Here is a 23,505-nt window from a genome sequence, read left to right as displayed (position 1 = left end):
TTTGTAAAATTGCCTCAGCAACATCTAAAAACTCTATAATACCAAACGTATTTGCAGTCGTTGACCAGCAGATGTTGCTAATTTAAAGTTAACTGTGTTATTTTGCGTCGCTATGCGCAGTTTGTGTGCAGCAGTGAAGCTCGTGGACGCAACAGAGCAAGTGAGTGGAGCGGAAATCCACCTTAAAATATGTTTGTTTTCACCATGGTATTTAACGATTTTTTACCGTCAGTATCTACACCTGTTTTCCCAAATTGGAAATCAGATTACAAAATTTGAATATTTGACTCATTGACTGAACCTCGGCCGCACATTTAAGCAGAGATAATATTCTGCTTTAGGGTGTACTCTCCTTTAAATACCCCGCTGAGCGCAGCGGCAGACATCAGAGGAGACGGTCGGCCTCAGCTGCTCACATCAGAGGGCATCATGGACTGATAAACATCTCTTTTTGGGGCGATGTTCAGGTACGAAGTACAGCATAATTTATCTTATTTTATCTTTGGTTCAAAACCAGTAAAATTCAACCCCTGGGACCAAATGTCGTCGGTAATTTTCTGCTCGTTTGTTCGGTTCGCGGCTTGTTTGCACACCCAGTTTTGACAGCTGAGCTCAGCTTGATGTTTGTGCTCTCAGACGATAATCTCAGTGTCATCTTTTATTCCTTTTTATGTTAGAATTAAACACACATGTCATGCATCTTCAGTGTATTTATTTTATATATGTTATTTCGGTTAAACATGTTTAAATGTGTCACCTGGTTTAGCTAACATATGGTCGGTGCTCAACAGGGTCATCAGTTTGTCTAAAAAAACGGATTTAATAGTGTAGTCTGGTAAAAACACATTCAAAAGCTTCCTTAAACTACGCATAAATGTAATTTCATATAATAGAATATATGTATTTTTGGTATAAATTCACAGGCCAACAAGGGTTGCAAAGGTATGAGACTTAGATGGTAGCCAATGACAATATCTCAAAAAATATCGCGATATCACGGTATTACAGAATTATTATTATTATCAGTTGCAAAAAAACTTAAAATAATTGACATTTCTTGCAAAAACAATGGGGGGAAGGCATTGAGCACTTTAAGAAGACACGACCCCCCAAAAAAATCAGAATATAAGACTAATGAACCAATCTATATATAATAATGAATAAAAATAGCTAACAACAGTTGTTAAACTACACGTTTAATTTTTTAAGCATGAAAAAATAATTTTTAAATTGTAGAAAAATATCTTTGATAGCTCTTCATTTGAAATTTTCTGCCTGCTACATTTCGTAGTTCCTTAAGTTTTCCTCTCAGTTTCAGCCTTTCTGTGCAGTAAAAGAGGTGAAAAAAATTAAAACATTACAAAATACAGTAACAGGAGTAACCTATCCAAATGCATTAATTTTGTATAGATGTGCATAAAAATATAAAGTGCAAATGCAAAAAGTGTGAACGATAAAGAGTAAAAATGTGTTCTCCTATATGACTGAACCACATTACAGTAGCTTCTATTCATTACTCTTTTCCCACTGGATGATAATAACTAAAATAAAAGTGAGATTTTCCGACCATTTGCATATTTTCAGTACTGCAGATAAACAAATGTACACGCTATGATCATTTTCATATCACAATGTGCCTTGAAACCAGTAACCGCTGCAACTCTAAAGCTAACATCGAGCTCGTGCAATGTACACGAAGGTAAAATGTTACGTTTTATGAATATTTAGTGCGTTTTTTTAATTTAAGAAGCACACCAGGCCCACTTTTTAATACTCTGAAAATGTTGCATTTCCCTCCACTGTAATAACATTTGAGTTTCCCCTCAAGGCTGCTGGTTGACTGTAATGTGAAGCTGAATAATTCAGAGGATCACAGAATGAGATTTTTTTCAGGGCGACGTACAGCAGAGCAGACAAGCTTTCTTTATGGTTATTGAGATTTCTGTCTGACTGAGCCGTTAAATTAGTTTTTTGTTTGTCCCTGAGTGGCTGTGAGGGTTTGTAATGATGCTACAGGTCAGCGGTGATTACTGTGACACCTGACACAACACAAGCTCCCGTTGACCTTGTTCTTTTTTTCCTTGGGCAAAGGTATTCCTGCTTTTTAATAATTTTAAGTGCTTTTTGGACATGCACAAATGCAACATATAGTGTATTTTAGTGTTTTCTGCAACTTGCATTTCTGCTTAAAGGGAATGTTTTTTTTTGTCAATAATAAGGAAATTTGCCTATTTTTTTAAATTTATTTTTGCCAACAAGACACTTTGGTGCTTATTAAGGATAATCTATTAATTATGTATTTACTTTTTTGCCAAGAAGATGCAATTTCTGTTCAAAGTAGCAAAAAAAAAAAATAGAATTTTGAGGTATTAATACTTTACTTTCTTACATTAGTTGAGTAAATATATATATATTTACTTATATTTATTCTTTATTTATTTCTGCCCACAAGACACTTTGTGTCTATTTATGATGAGAAGATACACTCTCTGTTCATATTAGCAAAACAAACAAACAAACAAACATCAAGTAGAATTTTTAGGTATTTGTATATTACTTACATACATGCAGTAATGAATAAATAACTGTATGTTGTGTTTACAGGTGAAACGTTACTTTGCCTAAGTTTTGTTTTCCATTAATTTCACATTAATTCCAGTATGTTTGTGTCATTGTTGTATTTTCATGTGTCTGTACTTGTATTTGAAGTGTTTAATCTTTAGTTTTTTCCTGACAAAGACTCCCTGGCAGAGGAGATATTTTATCTCAGTGGTTCCTCTGGTTTAATAAAGGATGAATAAAAACACAATGCAGACACAAAATGGAAAGCAAATGAAAGTAAACAGGGTTAAAAGACGCGACAAAAGGACAAAAAAACACTTTGTCCGACGTTGTTTGGGTCATAAACTTCTCTGTATGTCTGCGTCCTATTTAGGTCAGAGGGAGCGTTTTAATATTCGAACCAAAACATGACAAATCTTCTCTTCAGCGCACTAGTTTCTCATTCAGGCGTTTGGTCGCGTTTCCATCTGCTGCTAACAACTAGTTTGGTGTTCAGGGATTTAGTTCCAGTTTTCACTCTGATGATGAGTCAGTGTGGTGAATGAGGCGCATGGCCACAAAGTTACCGCTGAGTTTTAGTATGTAGGCTGATCAAACCTGTAAAAAAACTTTAAAAAAATACTCCTGCAGCTGCTCTGTTGAATGTAAAAGATTTCCAAAAATGAGGCTAGTTTTCTGCATTTTTAATAAAGTTATAGATGTGTACTGGTTAATATGTTTGAAAAAAAAAAAAAAAATAAATATTTTTAAATACAAGTGTAAATATCAATATGTACCTGGTTCTTAGTTCATTCACTAGCTGATTTAAAATGAAATGAAACATTCAATCAATGTCCTGCAACCCTCATAGTGTCCTAAAAAAATAAATGTAAAATAAAAAAATACAATGGAATATTCAAATATAAATGTAAAATAAAAAATAAAAATAGATAATTAAAAAATACAAAGAGTGTAAAGGAAATGGTTGGCTGGAGTCAAACCCGCGGCTGCTGTGGCGAGGATGTTGAACTCTGGCCGTCCCCAGATTAAGATGTATTTAAATGCATTAATCAAATGGAAAATGCGGTTTTGTCTTTAGGAGCAGTTATTTTGTACAAACTCTAAAAAGAAACAGCGATGCTCTGATGTTTATCTGAGGAGTGTGTGGTTCTCTTTGAGGAGCAGCGTCTCCTCTGGGTTTCTGGGAGTCTGCAGGGAGCACTTTAATGATTAATTCCCAGCTGTGGTTTAAATCACTGATTCGGCTCTTGCTGCCTTTTTATGGATGAAGACAGATTTCAGAATATTTCAAAAATGACTGAGACCTAAAGAGAGAAAGTGAGTTTGCTCATCAGCTTGTCTCAATGGATTCAAAGTCCTTTTATCTGGTTGTACTCACTCTTGTTTCTGTTATTCTTTCCTCTCCAGATTTGTTGGCCATGGAAACAGATATGATACCAAAATTCTCCTCAAAAGATGAGGAAATTGACTTCTGGAAGGCTTTGTCCCTCAAGTACAAGAAAGGGTACGTAAACAAACTCATAATGTGCGTATTGCTCATTGTCTTTGTGACACGCTCTTATCGTATCGTATCGTATCGTATCGTATCGTATCGTATCGTATCGTATCGTGTTTTCTTTTTGTCAGCAACTCTTAATCAAAGGGCTAAACCAACAAAAAAATTGTATATTTGTTGCCAAATTTTGTTTGACAAATTTCACAATGTTAACGAAAGTGAAAAATTACTTGTGTGTCTGCCCTGTGATTCGTATCCGTCCCAAAATTTAATGAGCTCCTCTTTGGCCAATATAGGCCTGTGGCCACATTTATGCCTGTAGTTTTTCTGTTATCCTGCTGACAAACAAACAAACCAAAATGAAAACATGACCTCCTTTGATAGAGTTTGTTTATAATGATAATAAATAATAATAATAATAATAATAATAATAATAATAATAATAATAATAATAATAATATACAATTTATGTGACTGGTAACCGAATTGCCCTTCTGGGGTAAATAAAGTTGTCTGTATGTGAATAATTATGTTAATAATGTGATTAAATTTACATTAAATTACCTCCTGGAGTACCATCCCTTAAGATAAAATGATAGCCAGTCAGTGATATTTGTCTCATAAAATACACTAAACTATTATTTTGGACTTCTTATTAATAATGCCAATAAGAACTATAACCAAATGTACTTTATTAATAGTAAGGTTTGAGGGATTTTGGAGTTTTTTTGACACAGCAGTTGGTGATTGACTCACTCTTGCGCAGTATTAAATTATTTCAAAAACACATTTGTTTACAAAGAAAGCAAACCACAGCAGAGGTATTACTACTTTTACTTAAGTACAAGATCAGAGTTTTTGTTTACCAATCATGTTTGGGTGTCCACATACTTATGGCCAGATAGCGTGTTAAAAGTCAGTTAATTTGCTCATTTGAATCACAGATTTGTGCAGATGAGGCGCTCTGATCCTAACACCGCTGTCTCTTTGTGTCCGTGGGAACGAGGGCTCGCCGCGGCAGAGCGCATCACCTCAGGAATGTCTGATCTGCTATCTCGTCATCAGGTTTCAGTCGTCCATTATTAGTCTTTGAATCAGAAGCCAGCGCTGGCAGATCCGGTGACTGCTTTGGAAGAGTTTGATGTGTGGGATGAGCAGTGAAGCTGCAGTGGAAACCTCTCCCAGCTCAGGTTTCACATTAGACATTAGAGGCTCTGATGTGTCTTTGTCCTGCCGTCTTTTGAATGATTTTATGTCACGGAGCGGCTGCTGCTTCTGCTGTAGTGATTGCGCAACATGTTAATGATATGAAGGCGGCTAAAATTAGCTGAAATCTTATCTGACGGCACGTCACTTAAATAAGAACTGATTGAAATCTCAACACGCTCGAAGGAAAACAAAGTCAGACCCACACCCCGTTATATAAGAGTCTGCAGACAAAGAGCGTCCTTCAGCGTCGAGGCTGCGTCCGTCCTGTTTGTGTTTGACATACAGAGTGATTTACAACAAGAGTTTTCTCCTCTCCATAGATAGAAAAAAAGATAGATAATTTGTTCATTGTTTAAATTCATTCAGTACTTTTTTAAGGGTTGACTGACATAGTTTTTTTAGGGCCAATACCGATTTTTAGTACGTAATAAGGCTGACAACCCATATTTGAAACTGAGATGCATTTGCAGAAAAAAAAAGAAAATATTTCTGTTTTTAATATAACAAACCCCAGCACAACATTTTGTTTAAATACCTTTGTTTAATCAAAACTGAAATTTTCTAAATCATATAGAGCAAGTTCCCAGAAACCTTTTTTTTATAAAGTCAAGTGAAAATTTAAATAAAAAATAAAAAATGAATAAATAAAAATAGCTCCCTGAGGTTTTAAAAAGCAAAAGTTCCTCCTATGCTGACACTTTCTTTGTATGTTTGCAGACTGCCTTCCCTGGTGTTGGTTGAGTTTAATATGCACACTTTTTCATTAATTAATATATTTTATATAATTAATGAATTTTTAATTAAATCAGCTTAAAAAAAGGCTTGTGCATTTATGTACTGCAACATTCCTGAGAAAAGTCCTCAAATTGTGCAAAGTTGTGTTAAATAAGCAGAAATAATCGTTTCTTAAATCATGAAATATGTTTCTGCTTAATTGAGTACTTTGAATAAAGAGAAAAATAACTGCGAAGAGGAAGCACCTGTCTGCAAATTAGTCCCAGCCGGATCTTTTCCAAAGTGGAACCAGAAGGAGGCTGAGTGTTTCCTCAGTGCGACGAACACCAGCGATTGTAAATGGATTTTCTGGCTCTGTGCCACCTCCGGCTCTTTTCACTCACATGATGGCTGCCATTTTTAGACGGTGCGGTCTGTCTGTGTGTCCATTTGTGGTCATTCATGGTCCGATCCACAGACACTTATGTAAGCGGCACTTTGTGGTGAAGCTGCTCAGTGATCACGTCCTGTACGGTTTTACCGAGAGAGAGCCGACATGCTGAATGCACAGAAATGTTGTTCAGTCCATCTGTTTCTTTTTGTTGTACATGTTCTTGAGTCTAGAGTAAATGCTGTAAAATTTTATGCATGCAGGGTCTAGTGATTTTAAATCCGAATGACTGCAGCAAGCTGCTGACTTTTCATCTGTCATCACCAGTAGGTCAAAATATCCACTTATCCAAAACTCAAAAGGATAATTTTGGAGATATTCTACATTTTTGTTATTCTGAATTCTATTTATTGATTATAAGATTTATTTTTTTATGCAGCTAATATTTTTTCTAACCCTTAGGAACTGTTTGATGCATTTTACGCAATTTTTCTTTTTTTTATATATATATATATATAATTTTGGCTGTGTTCATGCATATGGGATACATTTTGGCAAGATTTTGTATTTTTATTCAATGTTGAATTTTCCAGCTCAGCTCCTACAATAAGTCTAAAATACACTGTGTAAACAAAATTGTTATATTCTTACTGTTAAGTTCAAAATATGCACCACTGAAACCCATTCAAACTGCAATTTTAGCATTGTATTATTTCTGGGTGTCATTCTGGGCTTTTGACCTGAAATTTGCAAGTTTTACTGTTTTCTACCTGATGATGCCATTTTTACCATATTTGGCATATGGAGAAAATACATGCTGCTATGTACACCGTCACAATCAATGTTGCTGCAAATCGTTAACACACCCCAGGCTGTGATAATACAAAAATACTTTGCATGTAGTATATTGAAAATAATTCATGTTGTTGTGGGTTTTTTCCCTCATCAATTTCTTAAACAGTTGGTTTAAGACTAGTTTTTAGCAAACATTATTCAAACAATAGGAAATGGTGTATTTGTAGAGGACTACTTTCAGTGTTGAATTAATCCACATCCTCGTGAGAATTTGTGGCAGCACGGAGAGAAGATATATCAGGCTTTGTCACAATACTTTTTTTCTGAAGCTGCATTTTAACCAGTATTTAAAGTCATGAAATGAATTAGGAAAAGCGTGGTATTTCCTTCTGAATTGTGGTGGAGTAGAAGTATAAAGTAGCAATACACGTGCTAAAATTGTACATAAGTACAGTACTAAAGTAAATGTATTTTCACAACTGAACAGAAACAGTAACAGAAATTGTCTAAACCATCCACAGGGGACAGAAATAGTGAATATTGGCTTTAAAGTTTTTGGAACAGTAACTGGGAGCTCCAGTGACCAGAGAAGATAAAACAAAGACAAAAATAAATTAAACTGGGGTTCATGCTGATGAATGCAGCCACCTGCTGTGTCTACCCCGGCTTGCACGCCGACCTCTTTCTGTCTCGCCTCGTTTTCTAATGGCTTCTCCTTCTCTGTCTGCCTCCCCTCAGCTGCGAGGAGGCTCGGGAGGAGCTGCTGGAGTTTCAGGAGGGGAGCAGGGAGCTGGAGGCCGAGCTGGAGGCTCAGCTGGGCCAAGCTGAGAACCGCATGAAGGACCTGCAGACGGAGAACCACAGACTCAAGAATGAGGTCGAAACACTCAAGGTAACTGCGGGAGGAAGATATAGAAAGTGATCTGTGTCTCAGACTATTGATGCTTGAATCTGATCTGAGGCTCAAGAAAATCTGATGTTATGACGAAAAATATATAGTTTTACATGTTCCAAATATTACTGGGCTCTCAGTGCTTTATAAATGCAGATATGATTTATATTTATATTTTGCATCCATTAAGAATTATAAGTGAGAGTGAGACGTTTTTATGCAGATTAGAGTTAGTGGGAAATATTAAATTATGTTAACCAACACTAGGCACAACATTTTTTAATTCGAGTATATTTTTTGTGAAATCTACTTTTACAATCTCCTCACTTTAATAAAAGTAATAATGATAATAATTGTTAATTATAAGGATCCTCAAAAAACATCAAGAGAATGTCCAATTTAGCCAAGTAGTTGCTGAAGTGCTGTCTATATATGCAATTATGCAAATTGCCCAACATATGCAAGTTAGAATTCTTAATGCTCAGGACCCATACTATACATTTATAACATAAAACTTTGGGGTACTCAACATTTCCATGTCCACAATAAGACTCTATACGCTGGCAAATAGACTATTACAGCGGGCACCCAGCGGGTAATGTTTGCTAAAAGGATTAGATGATTAATCCGTTTGTCAATCCCTTTTTGCTTCTAAAGATGATTTTAAAAAGTGCCTCACTGTACTGTATGCTCTGAACCCAGTGAGTACAGCATGTCTCCATGTGTATGTATCCTTTGCATGAATATTTGATGTTTTTTTTATCTTATATCACCGCTCGTCCTTGAGTGCAGTGTCTCCAGGGAGAAGTGAAGTCACACTGTAACAGCTGCTGCTCCCCGAGATGCACTCACCACTTTTTTATTTTCTTTTGAGCTCCTGCAGCTTTGTCTTTCTGCTCATACGTCAGAGGTCATGGGAAATATTCAGATCCCACCCATAGAGACTTAAAGTAAAATTTGGTAACACTTTCTATGAAGACATAGTGAATTATAATGTATTGATAATTCGTTATGACTACACTCATAAACACACATAATGCTTGCTGATGCACTATATCAACAGACATAAAACATGTGGCGGAGTATCTGACCGAGGGGGAGGATGTAGATGATGAAGAAGAGGGGGCCGAGTATGGAGCCTTGAGGAACGCCTTGAGCCATAAGACTCTTGATCCTTAGAATTCATTATATTCACATCTTTAATGCTTTATGACTGTTGATATAATGCATTAAGAATTATGTGTTTATAAGTATAGTCATAAAGTATTATGAATGCATAATAATTCACTATGAATGCCCCCATAATGCATTATAGATGTGGTCGACAGAAAGTGTTGCCTAAAAGTCCATCCCATGATCAACAATTATGGGTTTCTGTTTGTTTGAGGCGTCTTTGAGGATTATAATCCCCGAGTTGATAAAGTCTGTGAATCTATGTGCAGTCTAAATGGTAGTCTCAGCTCAAGAAGGTGCTGATGTTACTCTCTTTTCTAATATTGAGACCGCTCTTTTCTGAGCTGTCTGCAGGCTGATGCAGCCGATCCGTGTGACTCTCATGCATAATGCATCAGGTTGCGTCTCTCAGTCTCATTCTCACCCCATAATTACAGAAAGGCGGGAGGTCCGTTTATGTGTCCGTGTTTCCAGCAGGCATCAGATGTTTGTGCCAAAGTGTCTGTCAGGTTTCAGATTCCACACACTGAGTGAATAATTTGCTTTGTTTGTGGTAGAAAACATAATAATGGTAATTTTTGATAATAGTGAGAGGAAAATGTTTTTGATCTTTATAATGAAATATTTTTGGCTCAGTTACATAGTTTCAGCCACAGAGTCCATAGTACGGAAACATATTTCATAAAAAGATGATCTTTTGGAAAAGTCAGGGTTTTTTTTTTTTTTTTGGTTTTTTTTTTAAATACTTAAATAAGGTTTTCTGTTTTCATGTAGTAAAATGTGTGCTCATCAGATACTGTCAAGAATTGTTGATAGTTTTCTGTACAAATGTATGGTAGCCTTGAGGCACAAAACATGACAGCATTTCAGAAAACAACAATTGATAAAACAAACAGAAAACGCATTTTGGAAGAGCAATATTTTAAAAGAAATATTTCGCAAAATACAGAAAACTTTAGAAATAAAAACATGACAACTTTTTAGAAATTGCTAACATTTAGAAAAAGAAAACATTTATGAAAATATAGCAACATTCTGGGAAACACTGAAATTTTAAAATGCAATCAAAAACAATCACAATTCTGATAAGATAGCATTTTAAAATTGACATTTTGGAAAAACATTTAGCAAAAATCAACAAATAAGAAAACACAATAGTTGTGCCATTTTAGCCTTTTTAGAAAAAGAAAAAAAATCATTTAAAAATTTTAGAAAACACATTTCAGAAAACATTAACCTTATAGAAATGAAATGACCTCTCACAATATTTTAGAAATCACAACAAATTAAGCCATTTAAAAAAAAAAAGAAATTTAACAAAATAAATAAGATAATAATACTTTAGAGAAAAGCACATCTAAAAAAATGTGACATTTTAGCCTTTGAGAAAATATATAATTTTAACATTTTAGAAAACACTCATGATAAAAATGCAATGACATTTTAGAAAACACAATAGAAAGACACATTTCTGATAAGATTTCATTTCACAAAACAAGAAAACAGGACAAACAGATGATGTTTTGTTTTTAAGTCTGGCTGTTTTTTCTGATTTAACACATTTTTTTCCAATATTATGTTTTGCTCCTCAAAGCTCCCATACAAACATCATATCATACCATATATGTTATTTTTTATGTTGCACTGGGATGTGCTGAGTTGGGAGTTAAAGGACGGATCTGTGGCTGCAGCTGAGAGTCAGACACAGCAGCAGCAGCAGATATAGGTCAGACGCACAGACGGGCCCGCTGGTACTTATTGAACTGATTGTGTCGTGCAAATATAGGTCAAACTTCACATCCGCTGCCTAACCGTGCAGAGGGAAACGAGGGGAAGCTCTGAAAAATACATGCAAACATGTAGGTGGTGGAGCATTTAAATCATGACACAAAGCTCCTTTCCCCAACGTGTCCTACATTAAACACGTGTGATCAATAATGCTGTCTGTCCTGTCTCGCCACTTTGCTCTTCTTCCTCGTCTTGTTCAGGAGAGGTTCGAGCAGCAGTACGCTCAGAGCTACAAGCAGATCTCCGTGCTGGAGGACGACCTCGGACAAACTCGCAGCATCAAGGAGCAGCTCCACAAATACGTCCGAGAGCTCGAACAGTCCAACGATGACTTGGAGAGAGCCAAAAGGTCCGTCAATGCACACAAAAATAAAATACTCATTTTTATGAGTCACTAAATACGATTGGGTTTTTTTTTGTAAAAAGGAGAATACAGTATAGACAATATTCATTTTGATTTTAGTTTTTTGTTGCTTTATTCATTTATTTGACAGGGAATGTATGTTAAATGTGTTAAAGAAAATGCTATTTAAATATGACGTAAAGCCATAGTTTATTTGCTTATTAGTCCTTGTCCCTTGTTATTTTTTTAATGGATTAAAAGTGGAATTAAACATACTTGATCATTGAGACAAACAATAAAACAAACAGACAAACAACCACTTCAGACAGGATTTTAAACACCAGTGACTGATAACAATTTAGACCAAAACTGAAGAAAAAAAGCTACATAAAGCCCCTTTTTATGTGTCAATAAATAAAATCCTTTTTCTATTATAAGGATAATACAGGATAAACGATACTGTGACCAAAGTAGTTACCAAAAATATTATACATTAAATGATTTTCTAATTTCACAGAGTTTATTTTTATAGTCATTAGTTCTAATCATATATATCAAATATTCCTTAATTTTCAGAATTTTAACCCTTTAAATGCCAGGTTTTTGTCTATATGCCACTATGTTTTTAGATGGAAAAAACAATTTTTTTTTTTTTCAATAGACTTCATGCAAAATAGATTGTATTATTATTATTATTATTATTGTTGTTGTTGTTGTTGTTGTTGTTGTTGTTGTTGTTGTTGTTATTGTTATTATCACAGCCTGGGATACGTCAGTGATTTGCAGGAACATTTTTGTGACAAAGGCCCAGAATGACACCCAGAAATAACACAAGTCATGTTTTTCTTCTTTGATGGCTGTGGGAACAAAAATTGCAGTTTGAATGGGTTTCAATGGAGCATTTTGTTGCACTTAACAGTATGAATGTAACAATTTAGTTTCCACGGTGTATTTCAGACTTATTTTAGGAGCTGAGCTGGAAATTCCAAGATTAAACAAACATACACAGTCTTGCCAAAATGAATGCCATATGCATGAACACAGGGAAAATCATTAAAAAAAAGAAGAATGAAAAGTGTGTAAAATGCACCAACCAGTCCCTAAGGGTTAATCTATATGGAAATTTGCCAGTGATACAATTTGTCCTTGTTATAATTAGCAAATGGGTCAAATTCAATCGATTTCTGTCTTGAATTGGATTAAAATCAATGCTGCAGAGATTGATCCCTTATTCGCACTTGAATAATCATTAATAGGTAGACAGGACGGACAAAGGGCAACCCCTCGGAGGGCGTTTGATTAATGAAATGTTCGTTTCAATGTTGCTTCCTTTTTTAAAATTTGCTGCTCAGAGCTACCATCGTGTCTCTGGAGAACTTCGAGCAGCGTCTGAACCAAGCCATCGAGAGGAACGCCTTCCTGGAGAGCGAGCTGGATGAGAAGGAGTCGCTGCTGGTCTCTGTGCAGAGATTAAAGGATGAAGCCAGAGGTGATTATTGACGAGAGTTAACTAATGAGACGCTCTGTCAATCACTCGCTCATTAACATACAGCTCTCCCCACAGAACAATTTGAAATATCGGCTTTCCCACAGCTTTGTCTTTTGGTTTGTGTCCTCGGCTGATCTTTTGAGAGCTACAGCATGTTCCTGCACTTGTTTATTTGCAGACTTGCGGCAGGAGCTGGCCGTACGAGAGAGGCAGTCAGATGTAAGCAGGATGTCCGCTCCGAGCTCGCCCACACAGGACAATGTGAAGATGGACTCTGCGGTGCAGGCCTCCCTCTCTCTGCCTGCTACACCACTGAGCAAAGGTCTGGACAACGCCTTTGCCAACACAACAGGTAGCTGCAGCCTCTTTTTCCCTCAAGGGCGTTTTTAATTTCTCTCATTTTGCAAGTAGAGACAGGAAGATCTGAGCAATTCTCATGAAAACATCCTGCTTTCTGCTGCTTTCTTTTTTTTAAATGCATCAATGTTTGTTTTTTTGCATCTGATGAAGAAACAGGAGCACTTCTGATGCTCTCAGACAACAGAAAAATGTGCACCCTACCATCTGCAGATTGTCGAAAAAAAAAGTGTCAGGCACATAATTAGAGGATTAAGAATAAAATGTCTTTTTTTTTTTTTTTTTTTACTTTTTATTTGGTATTTCTCAATAAACATTCAGTGTATGCATACAGGAGCTATACATGTCACAGATCCCATAATATTTTTAGTGGTACACATACAGAGCAGCAAAAAAAAAGGGTAAAAATAAAAATAAATAATTAAAATAACAATAAAAAAAGATAATATTAATAATAATGATAATAATGGAAAAGGAAATCTATGGACAGTTACGGACTGATCTTTTCTTAAATGTCCAAGACCGTTCGTCCTTTAAATACAACTTCTCTTAAAGTGAGTACAAAATATAAATCATTGAACAAGATTTTGTATAAATCTTTTCCAGTCGTTACATTTCTTTTCTTCCCCCTCCTTCTTTCAGATGTTTCAGTAGTTTTCGTCCACAGATAAAGATAAGATAAAGATCTTTAAAAGCCACTGTGCACCACCTGCTCAGCTGCAGACAGACTCGGTTAGAGACTAACTGGTGAACACAGTGGAGCATTTAGCAGCTAAAGAGACAAATATTTCCCTCAGGAGGTGGAGGAGACCAAAACCAGAGAGAAAAGAGTGAATATTAAATTAACAACACAAACAAAAAGACTTTTAATGAATGATGAGGTTACTCTGTAACTGCTAGATCAGAAACTGGGCAGCTTTTTGCCGTATAAACCATATAAAATATGTCTATATTGTTTTTACAGCAGTTTTCGAAGTAACCAAAAACAATCACTTATTGCAGGTTTAATAATTCACTTGAGTGCCTGGAATTTAACCCTACGCATGGATGAATGCACGTTTTCTCCACTTTAAATTATTCATGTCTTACTTTGAGTTTTTGAGAAAACAGTAACAATTCATTTTACCCATGAATATAAGCCAAATATTTATCCAAACATTTATGTAAATCGTGGAAAAAAACACACATCTTTATTAAATATTTAGGTATAATTTTAGATCCTTCTTTGGATTTTGGTAAATCACATCAAGACGTTACACTCTAGCAGATTTATGTCTTTTTACATTTGAGAGTCTCAGAAACAGTGCAGGCATCCAAGTTATTTAGATTTTTGTCTCATTTTAAATTCTGCGTATCAGTGAGGTCATGTCATAAACAAGCTTCAAAACCATGTGAATGTGCAAGGTATTTTTCAAATATAGTTAAAAAAAAAAAAAAGTAAAATTGAACCTTAAATGTGCTTGTTTATGTACTTTTTGATGTTCCTGTTAGGAGTAGAGTGTTTGTAGAGTTTTTAACTGTATTTTTTTGTACATATTCACTGACAGGCTGTGCCTCTATACACTGTTTAAAATTATATTGTATTTATTGTCTATAATTTAATTTTAATGTGTCACATTTTAAAGATATTTAAACATCACATTTATTGACACTAGACCTGTCAATGAGATGTTATTTACTGCTCATTATAGAGCAAACTTCTGTTTATTAAAGGGTGTAGTAAATGAGTGAATGATGGCGTGAATTCATACACAGATGCATATTTGATGAAATATAAACTCTCTTTTTTTACTGTCACATGTGCAGTTCTATCAAACGGTTTTGGCAGCAACTCTCCGCTGACTCCCTCCGCCAGAATATCGGCTCTCAACATCGTCAGCGATTTACTGCGGAAAGTCGGGGTGAGTCACTCCTTTCAGGTTTCAGGACTTTCCCTTTTTCCTCCACGACATCAAAAGCTTGATGCAGAAAATCCCCGTCTCTCCTTCACTTTTAGTTTTTGTTTTTGTTTCCTCCACAGGCTCTGGAGTCGAAGCTCGCCGCCTGCAGGAACTTTGCCAAGGACCAGAAAGCGAGGAAGGCGTACGCTCTCGACAACAGCAACGCGCTCAACGCAAACACGGCAAACTACTCGCAGTCGCTCTCCACACGTCGTATTTCGACAAAGCGTGAGTGAAACGTTTTCCATTAATGACAAGAACGTGTCAGTCTGATTCCTGTCAGGTGTGTTTACGGGATTTCTGAGGTGTGTTTCTAATAAAACAGAGTAATGAAATTTAACTGCAGATATTTACTCAAGTATTGTACTTAATTTAAGCACAAGTACCTTAAATTTTACTCAAGTATTTCCATTTTATGCAGCGTTATACCCATATTACACAACAGAGGGAAATATTGCTTTTGACACCATATTTGTCTGAAAACTTTAATTACTGCTGCTCATGTTCCTGTTTTGAATGCAGGAGTTTTACGTGTAGAGGAGTATTTTCACAGTGTGGTATTTGTATGTTTACCATTGTTCATACAGTCATGAAAAACCTTTAAAAATGGAATTTGCAAAGAACAATATCCAGGCCTGGAAATGTGCTTGAAAACTAAATACACCCTGAAAGTTTTAAACAAATCATGGAAATATATTTCACAAACCTGTTTAATATATAATGTTGAAAATTGAAAATCCAACGATGTGTCATTAAAAAAAAAAAACCTCTTCTAAATCACCAAAAACTGTAAAGGAAAAAAGTCTTAAATGAAAAAAATAAAAGATTTAAAGAAAAAAATGGCAAAACAAAAAAAAAAAAGTTTTTTCTCTTTGAAATTGCAAAACATTTTTAAAGCCAAAGACATTGCCAAAAATGGTGAGGTAAGAAGCCAAAACATTTTTAAAGAAAAAAAACCCTGGAAATTATTTTACTTCAAAATTCACAAAAAATATATTAGTTTTTAAAAAATAAAAATCACAATAAAAAATCACCAAAAAAAGCCAAAATAATTACTCTTAAAATCCCCCAAAAAGTTTTAAAGAAAAACTAAAATTTGCCTTTTTTTTCTTTGAAAAATCTTCACCTCCCCCCCTTCTCTCTCATAAATAATGAACAGTCCCTGAGTTCGATTTAAATATTCAGCTTCAGCCTTGTTATGAATTCAATGCTTTTTTTAAGTAATATATATTTTAAACATATTATATGGTAATAAAAATAACTGATAAGGAGTATCGATGGTCGATTCAGAGAATATATGGTCTCAAAAGTTTGTCTCAGAGTCGCGGAAAAGTCCCGACATTCCTGGTAAAAATGTGTGTGAATCCTGTTTTCAGTAAAAGATCTTCCAGTTCTGGTAAAAGGTCAATTGTGTGTGTGTGTGTGTGTGTGTGTGTGTGTGTGTGTGTGTGTGTGTGTGTGTGTGTGTGTGTGTGTGTGTGTGTGCGCGTTTGTTCCCAGCAGGACAGAGATGGTCACCTTCCCGTCATTGATTCTGGGTAATCGCAGCTCCTCCTGTAATCTGAGTGTCGGGGCGCGTTCGTGCATGCTGCTGCTGATTTTAACAATTCCTTCTCCTGTAGAGCTCATAAAAAATAACTGACTGCGGGTTAATCGCAGCGCCGCCACTAACTGTTTGATGGTGATGGTGGTTTTAGTGGTGTGATGCTGCAGGTGTTTCTCTGCTGTCTTTTAACGCTTAGCTGACTTATAGATCTCTTTCCTTCTGGTGTGAGTTGTTTTTTGGGGGTTAAATCTAACCATTAATTATAGTCACAAAGGGGATTTTAAAACAAACATAGCATCTTTGTTTTTGTGTTTTTGCTTTTCATCTTAGGAGTGAAGTTTATCAGAAAGAGAAATTTGATGACAAAAATTAAACTGTCAAAAAAAAAATCCACAAATCCCATAAAAAGACCAAAATCAACAGTGTTAGTCTGTGTCCAAACTTTCCAACTTCTCCTGAAACACATTCGTTCCTGCTGAAAATTTGGTTGCAACGGTGTGAGCTTTTCGCAGTGCAATAATTGTCACATAAAATACAGTTGTACAGTAATATGCTGTTATTATTGCAAGGTACAGTGACTTTTATAGGAATATGTTGTTTTATTACAATTAAAATGTTTTATTACAGTTCAAATGTTTTATTACATTGTATTTTACTTTTTTAGAGGACTTACTTTTTTTAATTATCCCTTTCAAAAATAAATAAATAAAAGTTAGATTTTCCTTCCAGTCACATTTTTTTAGCATTACCGTCGAAAAGCAAATCTTAATGGTAAGATAACCATCAATGTTCTTCCCATTGTATACCTGAAAACCTGTATATCACCGCAGCACTAACTCAACTGACTTTGTTGTTACTTAAAGAAATAAAATAAGAATTCTCATTAAAACTGAGGAAACGCTGCCGTAAGTGAGGAAACACCAGAGGCAGGCAAAACCCTATAGAGCAAAAGATAAAAATAAATAATAATGATACATGGATATAATTCTCTAAATAACAGACAAAAGGAAAATGAAATTATAACAGCACAAAATACGATAATAGATAAAAATGTTAAAAATAATAAAATGATATACCATCCAGTAAAAGAGACAAAAAATATAAATAAATAGTCAATAAAGTTCAATAACTAACTGAAGATGTAAATCTGTAAAAATGAGTCACAAACATTAAAGTTTAATAAGAGTCTGCAAATATTTCAGAGCAGCTCAATGTAGTTTTCAATCAAACAAACAGGAGAAATTTGTGCTTTTGCTGGGGACTATTTTTAGCGGTGGATTAATCCACATTTGGTGCTCTTGTGAGTATTCGTGGCAGCAGGACGGTGTGTGTTTGGAGACAAAATAAACTACCGTGTGTGTGTTCATGGTAATGAAGAAACATGTCAGCCAGTGCAACAGTGTGACTCACTCAAGTGTTTTTAATAGTTTTTGGACAAAAAATGGAGCGATATGGCAAAGAGGAAGAAGATACATCAGGTTTGAAAAAAGAAAATTGTAGAATATCACCAGATTCATGCTTTAATTGTCAGTTTTATTGTGTTTTGTGCTGCATCACTCTGCTGGTGTTGACAGCAGTGAATTGTTGTATCGGGCTGGTGGTGAGAGCAGAGCCTGGCGCTGTGACGGTGCGTTTCTGTTAGAGAGGCAGAGGCTGCATATTTAATGCACACACACACACAAACACACACACACACACAAGGTCATTGTCCTTGTGGTTTCAGAGCAGGACGTTTTGTTACGAACACCGTTCACCTTCGGGCAGGTCCAGTTTTGTCTCGCTTCCTGTAATAGAAGAGAAAATGATGAGAACAGAGCTGAGTGTGTTTGAATTCAGACCAAATGTGTCAAAAGTCAAATAAAGTCAAAAAGCCCCCAAAAATATGCTTTAAAAAATAAAGAAATCAAGTGTCAAAAGTTGTCAACTTTTGACTATTTTTTAACCCTTTAACATCTGGAACAACACCCATTTTCCTGTGCTGCATTCAGGTGCCCTTCACAAACATTTAAACCTCTGAAACCTGACAAATTTTATTTTGATTTCTTTTAGAAACACAGAAAAAATTAGTAAAAGCTGAGAAGAAATTTACATATTTTTTTAATAGGGGAAAATAAAATTAAAAAAATAGGAAAAAAGTTAGAAATCTTTCTTAATAGTTCTTTTCTTATTCTATGATTAAATGTATGTTCCAGCAAAATATTTATACTTTTCAATTTCTAGCATTTTTTGGGGTAATTTATTTTTCTTTTCTTTTTAATTATCTTATTTTTACTAATTTCTTGCAAATTTTTGGAACATGTGTTATTAAGTTGCTCAGTGCCTTTTCCCATGCTTTCGCAAGAAATCAAACCAAGCTGCTTAGGTTTTAAAAGGTTAAAAAAAATCTTTATTTTACACTAATGCATTTAGCAGTTTGGTGCATCAGATAATCTTGATAAAATCGTACAAACAAATCTTGATAAGAATTAATTAAATGAAGTCATGTATGTGTGATACAGAAACATATCGGAGTTTTTCGTCCTTCATTCGTGCCTCATTCCAGACTCATGACTCAGGTCTCACCCAAACAAACAATACCAGTCATAGTTGGACTGTGACCCACAAAACACACCAGTTTAACCAGTCGGTCAGGCCAACTTTGCATCATCCTTTCCACTTTCTGCGTTCACGTTCCAATTTTAGGAACAGGTGCATAACTTTGTGTGAAAGTGCGTCATCTCTGTCTCATATCTGCAGTATTAAATGGTGACAGTGAAGATTTTATCTGATAATTTGAGCCGTTTTTTACTTTCAGCTATGGAAGCCCAAATATGCCAAGAAAATGAAAACTAGAGTAATTTGATAATATTTGGATCATTGTTGATAAGTTTTGTTTTGTCTATTTAGTCTGAAATAAGAAATGTTATGCAAACAAAAAAAGCGTGAAACCTCAAAATTGAGCAAAAAAAAAAAAAAAAAAAAAACTCTCTCTGGAGAAGTTGACCTTCATGACAATGTTAAAGGATTTATTAAAGTGTGTGTGTGTGTGTGTGTGTGTGTGTGTGCTTTGTTTGTGTCAGGTTGTTAGTCCTGTTGTCTTTGTGTTTTGTTGAAGGTTGTTTAACTTATGAAAAGTGTTTCTGTAAATATTTTAAATATTTAAATTGGAAGTACATGTTACTGTAAACAAAACCAAAAAAAAAAATTAAATAAAATAAATAAGCAGTTTTCACCTCCAGTGCCTCCCCTTTAAGGTACAACGTAGATTTGTTTGTAAACATTAAAAAAAAAAAGAAATTAAAATTGGTCCTTGATTCTGCTTCATCTTTGGAGTTTAACATTTACGGCAGAATTTAGACTTACCATTATTATTAATTTTTTTTTTTTTTTTTCTGGTAGGAATGGGCTTCCATACCACTTGTTACATCATTGCAGCTTTCTATTAAATGATGCGTAACTTAATCCAATACTAATAAAAGAAATAACAATAAATTAATAATAAAAAACTTCAGACAATACTTTACATTAACATGAGAACGGCTGGTAAAGGGTTCATTCATGTATACATTTCAGCTATATTCTCCCTGTTTAATATAACTTTTTTTTTCCAGCAGGACGGTGAACGGATTAAAACCTGGCGCCCTGAACGCCATCACCGCCCCTCCCGCTGCCTCCTCCCCCGGCTTAGTGCCCCTCGCTGTGTGACGGTAAACACACCCATCTAAAGGAGAAAAAAAGGCCTCAGACAAATACTGTAAAACTTTATTGATGTACTGTTACCCCGGGCGCTCTGTCGCTGTGACCCGCTGCACTGTATTCATGGGTCCCTGTCTGTATACGTCATGTGTTGCTGTAAATGCTGTTTGCTCACTGACTCGTACAAAGATGATCCTCTCCTGACACATTTTAAGATTTCTAAAAGATCTCACGCTGATTTTTAAAATGTGTGCACCAGAAAATCTAAAATGGAAATATTATGCAATTATTATTATTATTATTTTTCCACTATTTTAACGAGCAATAACTTCAGTTAAGGTGCACTCACATCCACTTTTTAAGAGTATTAATGGAAAATAATTTAACTTGGCACGTGTGCAGATGTCCTGGATGATGTGCCACATGGTCTCCATCAAATATTTATGTTTCAAAATGTCCAAATTGTGAGCCTGACAGGTTGATGTTTTAACCCTTTGAAACCTGGATTTACATCAGTCTCCTTGTGCTGCGTTTAGGCGCCTTTCACAAGCTGTTTAACCCTTTGCAACCTGATGGGGGAAAAAACAATGACCATCCCTCATTTGCAAAAAAATATACTACTTATTCTCTAGTTCTTGTTGTTTTGTTTTGTTTTTTATTTTTTAATTAATTAATTTTTTTAGGTCATGTTCTTTCTTTTTTTTGCTTATTTTCAGATAGTTTTCATTGAACTTTTTACTTATTTTTTGCTGTTTTGGGGTCATATTCTTTTTTGCTTTTCTTTAAAGATAATTTCCTTTTAAATTTTTACTACTTTATTGCTAATTTTTGGGCCATGTTTTGTTAAGTTGCTCATTGTCTTCTCCCCATGTTTTTGGAAGAAATCAAACCAACTTGCTCAGGTTTTAAAGGGTTAAAAATGATCTCTAGTGTCTTGTGATTTTAAACTTTTTGCTATTATCTCGCGTGACCCCGGTTTTTAAGAGAAGGGGCGTCTTTGTGTCATCGTAGTGAGTCAAACACGCCATCTACCCTCTGAACGATGTGACATGTGTACAGTATTGGTCATATTGATCGTTTATTTATAGACGGCCGTAGAAGCGAAGCTGTCGGCGTTTTTGGGACCAGTTAACCAGCATCCTCGTGTTCTGTGGTCAGAGTGTTTCATCCTGTTTCTAAAAGCTTTGATTTGTCACACGACACTCGACAAGTGAAGCACTTTGACTTTGTGTGAACTCACTTTTTATTCTTCGTCATTTTAAGTGCAATATTGCCTGTTTGTTATAGTTTGTGGGTTTAATTTATTTCAGATTTCTTTTACGGCATGTTTTAATAAAGGGTGTAATTATTCTCCATTTGTTACGCCTGTAATTTTTTAATCAGTTCTTTATCGTGGAGGAAATTAAGGCTGCAGTTAACTTACTTTCAGTTAGAGTATGCAGTGATTTAACTATTATAGTAATTGATTAATTATTTCAGTTATTTTTTTCACGCAAAATCATGTCATTCTCTGATCACAGCTTCTCCAATGTGAATATTTGCTTTTTTATATCGTCATAAATTTCATTCCTTTTAGTTTGTTTGTTGGACAAAACGAGCAACTTGAAGACGTCACCTCGAACTCTGAGAAATAATATAGACTTTTTTCACTTTTATCTGTCTTTAAAACAATAATAAGAATAATATTTTTTTAGTCTCCAAAATGTCAGAAGTGAAACAAAACAAGCTCTATGATCCCAATATGACATTGTCGGATTGCTTGTTTTTACAGACTATAACTCTTAAATATTTAGGTTATAATGACAAACAAAAGCTGTAAATCCAAACATTTCAGATGTTTGAAGCAGAAAATATTTGGGTTTTTATTTCATAAATGACTCAAAAGATTTAATCAGTTATTAATGTGGTTATTGACAGTTTTTTTTTCTGTTAATTGCAAATTTCTTGCCCCACTGCTGGAGTGATTCAGATTATTTTCCTTCTGTTTCAGAGCGCTGTCAGTTTTAATTTGTTCCTCTATGAAGTGAAAATCAATTAGAAGTCTTGAATTGTGTATTTAATAACAAAAACTTATTAGCTTTCATTTTTACTACTACCAGAGTCATTGCAGATTAATTTGAAAACTTAAATAATTTAATACAGACTTGAATCAGACGATTCGAGCAAGTTTCTGCATGTTTTTTATGCTACACGGAGTCGAGTAGAAACAGAATAATGATAACATGAGAAAATAAAATATAAATCTACAGTGTGCATTTTAAAATGAGCAGAAAGAAATTTAAAATCTTTCTGATTTCCAGTTAAGGAGCTAAAAGTTGCAAAACCACCAGTTTGAATTTGAATGTACGCTCCCCTCTGGTGGGCAAAAGTGTAACTGCAAGAAAAAGGAGCTGATTTTAGCACTTTTATCATTTAATTATTAATATTCATCATGTCTCAAAACAGACACAAAATTACATTTCTTGTGAATGTGAGTTATCACAAATCTGTCCACTGATGCTTCATTTATCAAAACACAAGCAGTTTGACTTCTTGCAGGACAGACGGATGTCTCCTGTCCAGATGTCTCCTGTCCAGGTGTCTCCTGTCCAGATGTCTTCAGGTTGTGTGCAGCAGGATTTATTGTCCACATCTGTAGTATTGAGAGACAACAGAGCAGTACAGCAGTAACAGTTCAAGCTTCATTGGAGCTGCTTCCTCCTCCTCTCTTCTTCTCTGCCACCTCTTCTATCTGCCTCATCCTCCTCTCCAAAATCTCCACCCTCCTGGCGTTGTTGCGAGCTCGCTCCTGAGCCCTGAGATCCTCCACGTCCTCAAAGAACCTGTGCCTGCAGGAAGGAAGAGGAGGAGGAGGAGGAGGAGGTGTTATTATAATATTGATAAATAATGGCATTTACTCTAAAGTACAGAGAGTCCCTTTAAAATTTTGACGTCTAAAAATATACGCATGTACCTAAGCTACAACAAATAGGTCAGAAAGTAAACTAGGTACTAGTTTTATACATTTAAATTTATTATTATTATTATTTTTTGCTCAAGGTCTTTTTATTCGTATTCAGAGTTTTACAAATACAGTTTATCACAGACGCATTTCAGGGGGGAAAAACAGAAAATAAAATTCACAAAAAAAAACATA

At 35.1% G+C, this 23,505-nt stretch overlaps 1 pseudogene; it reads left to right on the top strand.

Annotated features, from left to right (window-relative positions):
* The first annotated feature begins 397 nt into the window (after positions 1–397).
* Positions 398–20,877, top strand: LOC121959011 (annotated as a pseudogene).
* The last annotated feature ends 2,628 nt before the right edge of the window (positions 20,878–23,505 follow it).

Source organism: Plectropomus leopardus, chromosome 19 (assembly GCF_008729295.1).
Source record: "Plectropomus leopardus isolate mb chromosome 19, YSFRI_Pleo_2.0, whole genome shotgun sequence".
NCBI classification, from domain to species: Eukaryota; Metazoa; Chordata; class Actinopteri; order Perciformes; family Serranidae; genus Plectropomus; species Plectropomus leopardus.
The sequence above is the reverse complement of the archived record's forward strand: the minus strand, read 5'-3'. Positions and strand labels throughout refer to the sequence as shown.